This window comes from Panthera uncia, assembly GCF_023721935.1.
Source record: "Panthera uncia isolate 11264 chromosome A1 unlocalized genomic scaffold, Puncia_PCG_1.0 HiC_scaffold_16, whole genome shotgun sequence".
Taxonomy (NCBI): domain Eukaryota; kingdom Metazoa; phylum Chordata; class Mammalia; order Carnivora; family Felidae; genus Panthera; species Panthera uncia.
In genome coordinates, this window is record NW_026057576.1 from 24,313,431 (window position 1) to 24,329,491 (window position 16,061).

General features: G+C 45.6%; 1 long non-coding RNA gene across 2 annotated transcripts; it reads left to right on the plus strand.

Moving 5' to 3' along the window:
• The first annotated feature begins 4,983 nt into the window (after positions 1-4,983).
• LOC125933802 (uncharacterized) lies at positions 4,984-12,917 on the plus strand. 2 transcript variants are annotated; one of them, XR_007461103.1, is made up of 5 exons: positions 4,984-5,261; positions 8,964-9,095; positions 10,374-10,470; positions 12,387-12,521; positions 12,797-12,917. It is a non-coding gene; the product is annotated as an uncharacterized LOC125933802 (long non-coding RNA). The 2 variants fall into 2 exon arrangements; XR_007461102.1 differs by having other exon boundaries at positions 8,989-9,095.
• The last annotated feature ends 3,144 nt before the right edge of the window (positions 12,918-16,061 follow it).

Sequence of the window (16,061 nt, forward strand, 5' to 3'; positions counted from 1 at the left end):
GTCTAGATGAAAAGAGACTGGAAGCAGGAGGCAGACATGGCTTAGGTACTGTGGCTTTTCCTCCTAAGTCCTCTGTGCTGGTTGCTCTGTTAGTCACAGACACGGCACTTTGATGACAATATTTATATCTATATCTAGGTATAATCTTTTTAAGGAGTTAAGCGTCCATAGCTGAGTGGGTTGAAATAAGGAGAAGCTGATTCCTTCATGCAGGAGTTGATTCTACAGCAAGATTCTGAATCAAAACAAAAACATGAATAGGCAGCTAGGAACACGAATGCTTTGAGTACATTTAAACTCTGAGAAGAAAATTTACAAAGTAGGAATCCGACCAAGGTCGGTAGAAAGAAACCTATTCAGTCAAGGTAGAGAAAGTTCACCGTGTGTCTATTTGAAACAAAGGTGGGTACACAGGGGTTGGAGGGGCTGGTGTTCCCTAGTAGTTATGCAAACGTGGCTTTCCCGGCAGATTTGCACACTGTTTGCACACCAGATCCTGAAGCATGAGGGAAATCAGGGTGGAAGTCAGGCCTGGACACAGCACGACTGCTGCTGCTTGATGCTCATAGAGAAGACGCCAGCCCCTCCCTCAAGGCCAGTGGCCCCTGACCCGGTGTGGTTGCTCAGAGCACAGAGATCTATGGGTTAGGATGCTCCGGGCAGCACTGTTTACAAAGCCGAAGAAAAGAAAACCCAGGCCTGGCAACACCCTAAATGTATGTTATTAGTGGGCCATTTAAAATACAAATTATGGTACATCCATATCATAAGTCCTACAAAGCTGTTAAAAGGAGAAGGCTGGGCTGTATTAACTAATACGGAAAGATGTCCATCATGTATTAAGCAACAGAGGCAATTTGCAGAAGAGTATACATACTATGGGCCTATTAAACATACGGATCTATACGTGCTGCAAAATGTACCTATATAATTTAAAAAAAACCCTAGTTAGTAAAGTAAAATGCATGAGGCCTCTTACTTTTGTCATCGGCTTCTCTGGGGAGTGAAGATGGAAGTCGAGAAAGCAACAAGGCAAGGTTAAAAAGCCAGGGAGGGCTGGGGGGGTGGACCAGAAAGAATCAGTGGACTGGCCGTGAAGCACAGTGGTTAGTGAGGATGCGCAGCTGAGAAAGGATCCCCAGGACCGATGTGTCTGGTGGGACCCAGCCCTACTTGTCCACCTTCCACTGGGAGCTTGTTCAAATCCAGAAGCGCTGTGACCAGCACCGGCAGCTCAGTGGCACTACCAGAGAGACCTTCCAAGGTGGTGGGTGGAGGGGCGTGGGCGGGGTGCTGGGCTGGCCGTGGATGACAGTCAGAGCTGTCACGCATTGAGCATCTAATCACAGTTAACAGCGACCTCTTAGTTGATACTAATGTCTGTCATCCGTTAAGCCCTACTGTGTGTTACAAGTATCAGCTCATTTTATCCTGGGACAAAGCTAAAAGATAGATGCAGACGTAATTATTAGGCAGGCAGGCTTAGAGAGGGCAGGTAACTAGCCTCAGGTCACACAGCCATAGTAAGAAGCAAAGCTCAGAATCAGAGATCAAATGCTAATTTCTACGAAGAGGCTTAACTACTTACTTACCCCACGAATGACCTCCCCCCCCTCCTCCACTATTCTATACTTTCCCAATTTTCTATAAGGGACACACATTCTTCATTGTCAGGGGTGGGAATCGAATTTAACAAATCATATCCCAGTCAAGGGAGGTTCCGGGTGGGAAGTTTCTCCGTGCAGGTGAGCACAGGAACTAAGGTGATGCTAGGGGAGGAGCCAGGATCTGCAGGAGGGTGGGGGTGCGGGGAGGGACACTAAGGCAGGGGAAAAGTAGAAGTTGGAGACTGGAAAGAGACACAGGGGCCAAGGAGGGAGGAGAGGGAGAGAGGAAGGGCCTTTGTCCCAGCCCTGGGTCCAGCACGATGCTGGATCATAGCCGGTGGCTGCTGATGCCTCTCTGGGTGCCTCTGCCCTGGGCTCTCTGTCCACTAGCGCTGGCTGGATTCCTTCAGTTCGGGGACGGATGGGCAGAGCTGGGGAAAACTCATCTCCCTCTGGACGGCCTCAGTTTCCTCAACACAGGGAAGAATTAACCTTCGACAAGAGCTGCTGGGCACGCGGACAACAGCTCAACGGGGTTTAAAAATTGTAACCTTCCCAAGACTCTCAAGACTCCTCACCCAGGAAACAGAGCAGGCTCCCGTTCCTCAAGCTGAATTTGGGAAGACAAAAGTCTGCTCCGCCCAGAAACCATCTGGGGTGTGCCGGGGCTGAAGGCGGTAGTGGTGCCCATCACTCCTGTGCAGAGTTCTGGCAGGTCGGCACGCAGGAGCAGTGATCCCAGGGCACAGCTTCAGAAGGGAGGTAGGGGGATGTTTCCACTCCATTTCCACCCTGCCCAGGCTTCCTTCAGCTCTACACACCATCATCATCATCATCATCATCATCCACGTAACTGAGGATATCTGACGGTTTGGATTTACTGCCAAACTCTTCCAATCTTAACTCCTCTGGCTCATCTCCCTCAGTTCCAAGAACCATCACCTCCATGCCCCCAACTCCCATCTCCACACCTCCAGTCTCTAGTTCCATATCTTCAATTTCAGTGTCCCGACTGCAGCTCACACTCCTCAAGTCCAAATGGGAATTGTCAGTGTTTTGCTACGTCAGTCTATAGTAAATAAATACAAAGCCGTTGTCATCAGTCCATCTTGGATCTTCTCCTTCACTCCCCAAATCCGTTGCTAACTCTGGTTCTTTCTTTCTTCGGAACATCTCCAGAACTTCTTGTCCGTTTCCATCCTAGTTCTCAACTTTGTTGTTTATCAGTTTATTCACTTAAACAAATAGTTATTAAATGTCTCTCGTGTGCCAAGCACTATGCCGGACAAAGAGTCAAACACCAAAGAGGGTATCTTTTGGGATGAGCACTGGGTGTTGTATGGAAACCAGTCTGACAATAAATTTCATATATTAAAAAACAAACAAACACCAATCGCAAATTTCAACTTGGCAGGAGGAGGGTGAGACTGTGGCCTTCACGCACGGCAGCATGGGGTGTCCCTCGCCAGCCCCCTCCACACCCCCCACCTCTGGCACCTGCTGCTGACCAGCCAGGCCAGGCAGTCTGAGCTTCAGGAGTGGTTCCGACCACACAAATTCTTCCCAAGGGTCTAGGAGTCTTAGTAGTGCCACTCCTGCATAATTTTCACATTTCCTATAAATTGTTACTCTAGCACATTTCTTTTTCAATTTTTTTTTTTTAAGTTTATGTTGAGAGAGAGAGCACGCACAGGCAGGGGAGGGCAGAGAGAGAGAGGGGGAGAGAGAGAATTCCAAGCAAGCTCCGTGCTGTCAGTGTAGAGCCCGAGGCGGGGCTTGAGCCCGTGAACCATGAGGTCATGTCCTGAGCTGAAATCTAGAACCAGGCAACTGATGGAGCCACCCAGGCACCCCACGCTAGTAGCACACTTCTTAAAAAAGGAAACTTAAAATATCAGCAAGAAAAACGCTCACAGGTCCCTTCAATCATATTAGTGGAGTGACACCAATGAGGACAGAGCTCCTAAAGCCTGGACATTTGAGAGACAACGAAAAGGACACGATAGTCACTAGCTCTGCAGGTTTTGTAAGCTCAGTACTTGTACTGAGTGAGTCTCAGAATGTGATCTTCTGCAGAGCCTGAGCTTAGTTCCTGATGGATGAGCTCTCATAAAGCAGATCGCTGGAGTGAGTACTCAAAGAGACGGACCTATAAACCACATCATTACACCACTGCACTTTTCTCCCTTGTCTTAGGGTCCATGGGGCTGATTCATTCAATTTTTTGCTTCAGCCAGTTCTGTCATTTATAATTCAAAGGGCCCAGATTAATAAAATAACATTTGCATATTATTTTACAGGGGATAAAGTTTACCTTCACGATAAACAAAGCAAGGCAGGCACTTTGGTCATACCCTCCAGAAAATGCAGAGAAACAGAGGCTATTCCCAAACAGCTGTTTGAACCTACGTTCCTGCCCAAAAAAACCTATGCTCCTTCCAATCAAACTCCCTGCCTCTGCACGGGACGTTTTAAGTGATCTCAGACTGTCTGAGAATGGGCGTGGTTCACATTGTTTATACATGATAAATGGAAGGAACGTGATTAGGAGTTGTTTGCAATGCTTGTTAATTTCAATTACACCCATAGTCTGATTTCTTCTTTAGGTGCTTCTAATTTCTTTCAAATTCTAGACAATGGGGCCTGAAGTAATTTTGCAATTACTTAATGCAAGTGGTGAAAAGCCTTAAGGTAATAATACGCTTCTCAGCTCAGCACATCCCTCCCTCCCTCTTCTTTCTCCTTCCCCACCCTAAGGAAGGAGTTATTTCTTCATCAATTATCAAGTCTTTTTGCAGCCAAGTGAGGGGACAGCGCCAGGTGCCCGGACAGCTACATGACATTCCTGCAAGGTCTGACTGACAGAGCTAAATTTCCTCTGTCAGGTCCTTGAAAAATATGCTGAAGAAGACAGCCCCCCCAGGCTGGTCCCACTGCTTGCTTTCGACCATATAACACTCTTTTTCACCAACCTGAACGCTGAGGTCAGTCCCAGTGTTTTCAGCCAGCGTGCGAGAACTGCTATTCAACCCAATTTAAGTTAACTTGGCAAGGGAGACTTGGTGAGCTGTGGCATTTCCACCCTCTCCGAGCCCAAAAGTAGATCCTGTGTGTAGGTGTAGCCTCCACTTTGATAAATGACAGAGTTGTGCACTCATTTTATCTGAGGATGTAAGGCAGCAAATAGCTGTTTTCAAAATAAGGTTGATTCATCATTTGAAGAGACCTGGAACGAGGTCTCCCATCAAGCTGGCTCTAGGTATGAGAAAACCAACTGTTGCCCCAAAACAAAAATGTGCGCAGACTCCTTGTTACCCAACAACGCAAGGGGCTCACCGGTTCAAAGATGTCTACATCTCCTTGTGTGTCATGGAAGCTAATTAAGGCACAAACCCGGTAGGAATTCTGAGCGTCACATCCTGTTCTATTTTTCACCACTCGGTACCCCAGAGCACGTAGGCCTCAAGGCGTGATTGGAAGCGTCTGCCTTCCAAGGAGTGACCATAAAGAGGCATTTTCTGAATCTATTCTTAGCGCTCTTATCTCCTCAGATGTCGGAGCCAGACCAAGCAGGGCATGGAAATCAGAGTAGACACTGAAGAGAAGAAACCAAGGGGCCTGAAATCCCAAGTGACTGAGCTGCTATTTCGAAGGGTGAGTTTACGCACACTGGGGAGACAAGTGCTTGCTTCCTCCTCTCATTGTCTACATCCGGACACTCAGCCTAAGGAGGAACCTAACCAGGAAAACTGACAGGAGAGGAGGGAATCCAGGGCTGGCTAGACGTTGGGTGGACGGAACTGCTTACCAGCTCTGGTGGCCCCGGGGGCAGGTGGAGACCTGGTCTTGGGGCACCTGAACCAAGGTCTGAAGTGGTTCAAGGGCTGGAGGGGCTGGTCAATATTTCTGTTTTTTTCCCCAAACTGGAGTTACCGTTTGGTCTGCTGGATAAAAACAACTGCCGTTGGTTTTCCTATGTCTTCAGCCTTTCATCCCTGTTAGCAGCTTTTGGCCATTTCCTGTGAGATGGCTAGAAATGAAAGATGTGAAACGCAGGTTACTTTTACCATTCAGTGACAGCAGCTCTGGAAACATTTTCAACAAAAACGTTTATTGAACATATACTACGTGGCAGGCACCATGCTGCTTTACAAACGCTTCTCACTTAACCCTCTCAGCCCCTGCTGGGAACAGGCATCCTCACCCGCAGGCTTCAGGTGACAGCAGGGTGGTCTCACAAGGCGTCTGGTCACACTCAGTGTGGAGTCACTCTCGGGTTCTCAGGGTAGGCTGTGGGGTGTGATGCGTGATAGGTAGATACCACCGAACTTCCTGAAACACAGGAAAGCCTGAACCCTTCCTACAAGCTGTTTATGGCCAGGAAAACACCACCATCCTTTTAATTAATTTTGTAGTTGAAAATTTTGATGAGTGTGGCTATTTCCAGACCTGGTTGGTCATCAGCAGTAAGTAACCGTGGAGCTTTATAAAAATACAGAGCTAGGGGGGCGCCTGGGTGGCTCAGTCGGTTAAGCGTCTGACTTCGGCTCAGGTCACGATCTCGCGGTCCGCGAGTTCGAGCCCCGCGTCGGGCTCTGGGCTGATGGCTCAGAGCCTGGAGCCTGCTTCCGATTCTGTGTTTCCCTCTCTCTCTGCCCCTCCCCCATTCATGCTGTGTCTCTCTCTGTCTCAAAAATAAATAAACGTTAAAAAAAAAAATTAAAAAAAAATACAGAGCTAGGGCCCCCTCCCTGAGGGATAGGTTTCAGTTCTCGCAGGTAATGCCTGCCATCCATATTTTTACTCCCCTGCTCCCCCTTGTTTCTGATGACTAGGTAGGTTTGAGAATCCTGGGGCTGGAGAGAGGTGGTGGCACTGGCAGCGAGGGCACGCTGGCCCCAAGCTCCGTCACTGTCGGGCCCTGCGGTGTGGCGTATACCTTTCTGTGCCTTTGTTTCTGTGTCTGTAGAATGGGGGCAGAAATAGCTGTTGAATTCTTCGAGATGCTGAGGGTGTTTTTTCAGTGCTCACTAGCAACGTGGAAGCACAAGAAGTACAAGCGTCACGTTAACTTTCTCAGAACTGGAGATCAAAGCTTTCTGATTTGTTGCTGATGTCAGGTGTGAACTGTAGGTCACATTGCTCCCATTGCAATGTTGGCTTTTCCCTCTTCTCATGCACTCGATAGAGGAGTCCTTTATACAGCCGGGTTTGTGTGTAAGCACGCTATACACATTGTTTCTTCCATAGGTTGAGTTTTCTATCTTTACATGTGAATCCTAGGAATTTTAGAACTTGAAGGGCCTTTTCCTCCTAATTTTCACCATTACCTTTAAATTCCCTGGTGGAGCTTTCCCCCCCCCAGGGCTCTTATTTCTTTAGTTGTGGAACTCAGGGCACAGAATCTTACAGAAATAACAATGAAACAATGACCTCAGGATTCGTTTTTTAAGTTTATTTATTTTGAGAGAGAGAGAGAGTGAGCGAGCACATGTGCATGAGTGGGGGAGGGGCAGAGAGAGAGAGAGGATCCCAAGTAGACTCTGTGCCGTCAGCCCGGAACCTGACATGGGGCTTGATCCCACGAACCGCCAAACTGTGAGATCATGACCTGAGCCAAAATCAAGAGTCGTCACTCAACCGACTGAGCCATCCAGGCACTCCAAGACCTCAGGATCTTCTATTCCCAGATGTGCATTCCCGAATAACTGACTCAGTTGGGGGTACTGTGGTTGCTTTCTGGAGCGCTCAGCTACACATAAGCCCTTCTGTCGGAACCCTCCTGTCCCTGCAACTATGGCTGCCATTGGAGGGGGCCTCTGTGGCCCTTCATGCTTCTCCCCACCGATCAGATTAGGGGTGGACGCCTGACCAAAACAGGCAGCCATCACATTCTTCTGGGAAATCCAGAAATGGGACCCAGGATTAGAGTCAGTCAGCTGTAAGAAGCTGACGTGAAAAGTCATGTCGAATTGAAGCCAGAGCCGGCACCGTGTCAAGGCAGAGCAAAGTGCATGCCGAAGTTCCAGGGGAACATGACCTCGTGGAACTAGGGAAGCCAATCTGCAAAGAACAGGGTGGAGCAGAGGCACAGAAGCAGGCCAACAGTATGGATCTCTGAGAGAGGAAGGGAAGAAGGGCCAGTCCCTTGGAGGGCTGTCTTTTCTGCCTTTAAGCAGACTTAAGTGGCTTTCTCCTTCTTACAACTGGAAGAGCCCTTAGTAGGATGGAGCTGAACGAGAACTGGGTGATAGACAAAGTATTTCTGGGTGCAGGCAAGAGTGTGTACACAATCAAATGGGCCTGCAGCAGGGAGCAGGTGATGCTGGGAAGCCGAGTACCGAATGGTCTTTCTGCAGAGCACACACGCCTGTCTGGGGCCGCCAGCCCGTGCACAGCGGGAAGCTTCTGTGTACAACTCGGCGTGTGTGTCGTAGGTAGGTCTGTGCCAGGTGCAGAAGCTCTGAGTGAGAACAGTGAAGCAAACCCCTCTCCGGTCTTGGGAGCAAGCCTTGTCAGGCCCACGGCTTACATTACATATTACAGAATCTTAAAAAAAAATTATCTATCAACTTATATATAGTTATATATTACATAATCTTTAAAAAAATTTTTTTTAACGTTTATTTATTTTTGAGAGAGAGAGAGACAGAGCATGAACGGGGGAGGGGCAGAGAGAGGGAGACACAGAATCTGAAACAGGCTCCAGGCTCTGAGCTGTCAGCACAGAGCCTGATGCGGGGCTCGAACTCACGGACCGTGAGATCGTGACCTGAGCCGAAGTCGGACACTTAACCGACTGAGCCACCCAGGTGCCCCTATATTACATAATCTTAAAACCAGAAAGGATGTTAGCGTTCATCTTTGCCAACCTCTAAGTACAGATACTCCTTTCTGCTGCCCAGCCTCTCGGCAGCCACTTCCTCTAGACCACAGATTTCTCCATCCCGATCACTGGTGACAGCCAACTACCTAAAAAGACCCGGCAAAATTATGTATCAGGTACACCGGGGAATACCAAACTCAGTTCTAACACATGTGATGCCCTTGCCGGACCCACATACTCGATTTTTTTCATGAGGAAATCAACCAGCTGGGCCCAGCTGAAGGGTTTTTTCCAGAAAGTTGTTTAAACAGATCTTTCTTGCGGCGCCTGGGTGGCTCAGTCGGCTAAGCGGCCGACTTCGGCTCAGGTCATGATCTCGTAGTCCGTGAGTTCGAGCCCCACGTCGGGCTCTGTGCTGACAGCTCAGAGCCTGGAGCCTCCTTCAGATTCTGTGTCTCCCTCTCTCTGACCCTCCCCCATTCATGCTCTCTCTCTGTTTCAAAAATAAATAAACCTTAAAAAAAAAATAGATCTTTCTTTTCTGCCCTTTCTCAGTTGATTACTTGGTATCCATCGGCATCGGCATGCAACTGGAGACCTCATGCAGAGATGTTTTCATTTCAACGGACTGAGCTTGCAGGCTAAGGTTTGTGGGCTTACAGGTGAGTCTGTGTAGGTGGTTAACAGAATGTGATCTGAGATGACTGACGCCCTTAAGGTTTCACTTGACAGTGCTGGCTGAAGGTGATTAAGAGTTTTATTTTCTAAGAGGATGCAAAGCTCGATGAGTGGTAAGGACACACTACCTCCAGAAGCTGCAACTGAAAGGGTCCATTTGCCTGAAATCATTGCTCAAACTTGCTTTCTCAAACATTCAGCAAATCAAAGAAGTGATGGGTTTCTCATCCCCCAGTGACACTCCTTTCTCAGATTTATTGTGGGTATATAAATGACTCAGTCCATTGCTGGCTTTTTGAGGACCCTCTCCCAGTGGATTTAATTCAAGGCCTCTAGCATCGTACACACTAGGCATTTTCTTCCCTTTTGGAGATGGAATTTACCTTTGTTAATGCCTGGAGAATTTGTCAGGGTAACACAGCAGACCTCTAACACTGCCAACAGGTCCCGACCGGCTTCCGACCTTCCCAGACTGGAGCTCTCTGAAGACTCCTGGGCTGTACGACGTTCCCCGGTCTCTGTAGTCAGCCCCTCTACGCCCACTCAACCCCAGGCAAATACTGACCTGTGTATTTACCCCTAGAGTGTTGCCATTTCTGATATGTCCTACAGATGAAGCATACAGTATGTAGCTCCAGGAGTCTGGCTTCTTTCACCTGGCACGATGCATAGGCGATTCATCCAAATGGTCCTTTCATTTTCATTACTGAGTATTCTAGCGCAAGACCACACCATAGTTTTACGGAGTCACAAGCTGGTGGACGTGTGGGTGGTTTCTAGTTTTTGGCAATTAGGATTAAAGCTGTTATAAATATTTGTGTATAGGTTTTTGTGTCTGCACATTATTTTCATTTCTCTTGGGTAAATACCTATCAGTGGGATTGCTATGTTGTACGGTGGTATATTCGAGTTTACTAAAAGCTACCCAGCTGTTTTCAACCTTGCACTCTCACGAGCAACGTGAGTTCAGGCTGTGCTGCATGCTTGCCAGCACACGGAACTGTCAGCCTGCTGAAATTTTAGCCACTCTAGTAGGTATATAACATTATCCCATGTGGTTTTAATTTCATTTCCTTCAACCAGTGATGTGGAGTAGCTTTCTGTTTATCTGACCATCCGTATCTTCTTGGTGAGGTGTATGCGGACGTTTGCTGCTCATTTTTAAATTGGCTTGTTGTGCTGTTACTGAAATAGGAGAGATCTTTATACAGTCTAGATACAAGTCCATTATATGTGTTTTATAAATATCTTTTCTTCTGTAGGATGTTTAAAGGCTCCCTTTCAACATCACTGATAAGAGATCATCATTTCTGAAGTAGTTCCATGCTGTACTGGTGTCTCTTTGGAGATCCACCTTTGGTAAATAATTTTATTCTTCTTTTAACTGCGACATGTTTGACACCTAAATGTTAATTTAAGGTATCCAACATACTGATTTGATATATTACTATATTGTGAGATGACTGTCAATGTAGCATCAGTTAGCACCTCTACTGCATCATTTTTGTGGCTGGCATAATTAAGATTTAGTGTCTTAGCAAATTTGATGACTATTATACTGTTGTCTATAATGTTACACTATGCATTAAATCTCTAGGACTTACTTACTACCACTTTTAAGTTTGTACCCTTAAACAACATCTCTTCTACCCCTCCCTTCCCCCAGTCCCTGGTGATCACCATTTTGCTCTCTGCTTTTTATGAATCTGACCTTTCTGATTCCACGTGAAAGTGAATTCCACATTTAAGACTATTTGTATTTTTCTCCCTGACTTATCTCACTTAGCATACGGACTTCAAGGTCCATACGTGTTGTTGTGAGTGGCAGGATTTTTTTCTTTCTCATGGCTCAATAATTCCTGAAAATTTATTTCATATATAGATCCCATCTCTTTATCCATTCATCTGTTGATGGGTACTCGGGATGTTTCCCTATCTTAGCTATCGTAAATAATGTTGCAATAACATGGGCATGCATATACCTCTTTGATATCCTGTTTTCATTTCCTTTGGGTCTGTACCCAAAGGTGGAAGTGCTAGGTCATAAGGTAGATCTGTTCTGTTTTGTTTTGCATGGTGTGTTTTCTTTTTTTAAAGTAGTCTCCATGACCAACAGGGGCTTGAACCCATGACCCTGAGATCAAGAGTCACACGCTCCATCGAGCAAGCCAGCTGCCCCTATTTTTAATTTTTGAGAGAACTCCACACTGTTTGCCATATCGACTAAAACAATCACATTTCCGTAAATAGTGTCCAAGGGTTCCCTTATCTCCACATCCTTGCCGACACTTGTTATCTCTTCTCTTCTTGAGCTTAGCCATTCTAACAGGTGTGAGGTGGGATCTCACTGTGGTTTTGATTTGCATTTCCCTGACGATTAGTGATGCTTAGTATCTTCTCACGTACCTGCTGGCCATTTGGAGGTCTTCTTCCAGTTGCTCCAGATTTCACCTGCAAATGCTAAGTTAGGCCACCCACCCACCTGTGGCCATCCAGTCATCACCAACAGAGGACAAGGATAAGGGACTCTCTCTTTAGCCTCAGCTCTTGTCTAGGTCCTCTAGTCCAGCTAGGAGTTCCTGGGCCTCCATTACTTAAGTGAATCATTTGACCCTATTTAGCTCCCGCTCCCTATTTATCTTTATTGCAGTGGTGGAAAGATAAAGGATTGAGATCTCAAACCTCTAAGATATGATTCATTATGGTTGGTTTCAACTGCCATTTCAGTAGGACCAAATTAAAGAAATGTGTTCAGGGATGAGTCAAAGTGGAAAAGCATGCTGCACATATGGGAGTAATTAGGTTTGAACCATTTTGAACTTGGGGGTACACCTGAAGCAGGCTAGTCCTGCCTAGCTGCTCATCCATCGCACCCGATCCCAGGGAGAGATGATGTGACCTCCACATTCTTCTGTCAGACCAAGACTGGACTCAGTGTGTCGAGCCACACTCCCTCACTACCAAGCTGTATCTGTTAGTACACTGAAGGTGTGTGTGGGTTCTCACTACAATCACCTTGTGAAGTAAGGCTGCGAGTGTTACTGAACTCCTAAACCCCTTCAAAACCCACTTCAGGAACTGCTCCAGGAAGGCTTTCCTCACTCCCCAAGGATGTAATTCTCTCTGTCCCACTTCCATTTTTTACATCTTTTGTATAGGAAACACATTTTGTATTTTACATCTTTACATCTTTTGGATATGATATCATATAGTGTTTCAAGTGCTTTACACATATTGACGTTTTAAAAATAGTTATGTTTCTTAACTCCATACAGCAACAGCAGAATGGCACAAAATGAGCCGTGCCACGGAAAGAACCAGCAATTTTTCTGCACTCTACAGTGTAACCAAGAATGTGGGAAATAAAGTGCTGATATATTGACTCATTTAAATTTCACCACAATTCTCCGGTAGGTACTCTTACTATATCTATTTCACAGATGAGGAAACAGAGGCACAGAAAGCAAACAACTTGCTCTAAGTGACCTGCTTTGAACCCACATAGCTCTGAAAACATTCTGCCACGTATTTATACCGCTGCACTTAATGCACTATTTTGCAGTTTGTTTCCAAGTCCTCTTCAATTCTGTGAGCTTCTGAAAGCAAGGACCTGTTCATATTTGTTCAGCTCTGTATCCCCATTACATGGCAGTCCAAGCTGATGGACCTCCTTTGTGCTTACCAGGCCATGACAGAGACCCTCAACTGTGACCAGCCAAGTCACCAACTTTCTAAATAAGCCTGGAACTGAACATTCACTGGGTGGCCTAGGATGTAAGCAAATGAAGTACATTGGCCATCTGCAATCATCCCTGGGAAATAACTCATCTGAATCTAGAGCCAAAAAAAAGGAACGTCACTCCACAAGAAACTCCAGAACCTCAACAAAAATTGGAAACTAAATCTTTAAAGGCAAAACAACTCAGACAGAATCCAGAATTAACTCTTTTTGATTCAGGAAAGATAACTCTTGAGATTTTGCGGCCCATTAGTGCAAGGTCAAACACAAAAGAGTTATACGTCAATTACACCCCAATAGTATTAATAACAATAATACAAACAACAAAAAACCAAATGAAGATTCTGGGCCAGTGAATTACAGCTGTGGGCAATCAACAGCATAGCACCCATAAAAGCACACTTAATACACAGAATAGTAACTAAGAGCCTACGCTGCCCAGTGCTACCTGAAATTTGAACGTGGCTCTGCCCCAGTCTACTGTATGACCTTGGTTAGGTTCTTCAACCTCTCGGTGCCTGACATTCCACATCCATAAAACAAGGCTTAAAAAGAGAACCCATGTTTTAGGGTTGTTGGGAGGATTAAATGAGTGATGAACCAAATGCTTACAGCACAGTGCCCGGCACACAGGAAGGGTGCAATAAACAAAACCTTTTACCTTCCTGCTTCTTCAGTAACATAGGCAGAGAACGACTGGCATGGAAGGCACATTATTACAGCCATCACCTTTGCTCCTGGTGCCTGGCACACAGTCGGCATTTAGTGGGTTTTCACTGAATGAATGAATGAATGAATGAGTGGCCCAAGTGCTTCCCAGGCTTTTGTTCAAGGAGGGAAACTAGAATGGCAATCAGAAATAAGGCTTAAATGTCACGAGGACTAGCCCAGTAAACCCATCAATTTAGCATTCTATTAACAAGATCGACGTGTTACAGACATCCACCGTATGTGTTCATAATAACGATCCTTAGACATTGTATAAATCCTCTTGTGTTTTAGGAAGTTTCAATCCTCTTGTGTTTTAGGAAGTTTCAATGGTTAAATTACATTCAAAGAAGTTTTAAAATTAAGTATATATTACTGCATTCAAACGCTTTAAAAATTGGAAATCCATGTAGAGCAAAAATGGCAACAATGAATTAACTGGAATATTCTGATTGATTGCAACACTTAGTTCACACTTCTCTACCCACACGCTGTTGTATCCGTCTACATTCTCTATTTCTCACTAGACTGTGAACGCCTCTTATGTCTAGCACTTTAGTATCCACTGTGCCGGGGATATAATCATGGTCAGGACATACTTGCCAATAACAGCCACTGTGCTCCATGAGCACACCACAGTAAAACGTTTAGCCCGGGAACATACTGTTTTGGTGTACCTACATCTCCACAAAACAACCAAAACCACATGTCTTTAAGATTTTTAAATATAAATTTCAACATTTAAAAATACAGTACACTCTAAATCATTTCTTTAAAACTCTAAAATTTAAATGATGTGACAGAATCTATGTCCCGTTTAATTTAGATTTCCAACAAAGTCCAATAAAAACTGTTAATTTTCTTATAATAAACTATTAAAGGCTCATACTGCTGTCTGGAAGATTGACATCATACTATTGTACTGTGGATGGTGACACTTGCTCAAAGACAAGGAAGTAGGAAGAAGAAAAGAGGGAGTACGTGAAGAAAAGGAAGATTAAAAAGCAATCTCTGATGCCTCCTCTTACACATTATGAAAATATTAGGCCCAGGAGTCTGCTCTGTACTCATGTCAGAAAGAAAACTAAGTCAAAAAGGCCAGCTCATCATCTCCTGGACTCTTAACGCCAATGCCAGGGAAAATGGCTGGTGTGCTGGGGCGAAAGGTGGGTGCACGGCAGGTGGAGTCGGAACATAAGGTGGTGCCCCTTCAGTCAGTGCCCCAGCCTCCTGTCACATTCCATGGGGGCTCTTAACTCCTACTGTCTAAGAGAGTCCACTCCAAAGCTGTGCCCCCTACCTGAGTACTAGAAGTGCAGCAGGGAATAAAATCTTAGCAAGAGGATCTTGACTTTAAAGGAGAGAGTTCAGGGGCGCCTGGGTGGCTCAGTCGGTTGAGTGTCCGGCTTCGGCTCAGGTCATGATCTCGCGGTTCGTGAGTTCGAGCCCTGCGTCGGGCTCTGTTCTGACAGCTCAGAGCCTGGAACCTGCTTTGGAATCTGTGTCCCCCTCTCTCTCCGCCCCACCCCTGCTTGTGCTCTGTCTCTGTCTTTCAAAAATGAATAAACATAGAAAAAAAAAATTTAAAGGAGAGAGTTCAAGCATGCCTGCATGCCTTGGTTGACTCAATTGTTAAGCATCAGACTCTTGATCTCAGCTCAGGTCATGATCTCATGGTTTGTGAGTTCGAGCCCCGCATCAGGCTCTGTGCCATAAGCACAGATTCTGTCTCTCCTTCTCTCTGCACTCTCTCTCAAGATAAATAAATTAAAGGGGCACCTGGGCGGCTCAGTCGGTTAAGCGTCCAACTTTGGCTCAGGTCATGATCTCTCACACTCTGTGAGTTCGAGCTGCTGACAGATCAGAGCCTGGAGCCCGCTTCAGATTCTGTGTCTTCCCCTCTCTCTGCCCCTCTCCTCCTCATGCTCTGTGTCTGTCTCAAAAATAAATAAAAACATTAAAAAAAAACTTAAAAAAAAAGATAAATAAATTTAAAAAATATTTAAAGGAGGGAGTTCAGTTTTCATCCCATCAGTAGGGAGGTTGCGTGTTTGTATTAAAGTGGGGATGCCAAAGACAAACTCTCAATCTCTCACACAGCTTTTTCTGGGGTCTGTACCATTGTCCTACAGGGAAGATTGTGTGTGGGGGGAAGGTTTTTAGAAAAGTACACTCTGGTATTCACTTTGCCCCAAGGGCAGAATTCCCCTGAAAGAGGGATCAGGACTCATCATAGCGTGTTGGGCAGGAAATGGTTCTGTAAAATGGACATTATCTATTTAAGAGAACTATTTCTGAGGATTAAATGAGGTATTTTAGGTACTTAACACACTGCCAGGCACATAAGGGCATGATGTTTTACTCTTATTTCACTGATAAGTACCAAAGATGATGAAAATAAGCTTCAAAGAAAATTTGTTCACAGACCATTGGGAACAACTGCAACTCTGCTAAACTCTTTTAGGGCTGCTTATGATACAACAGAGCAAAAATGGTTTTCTTT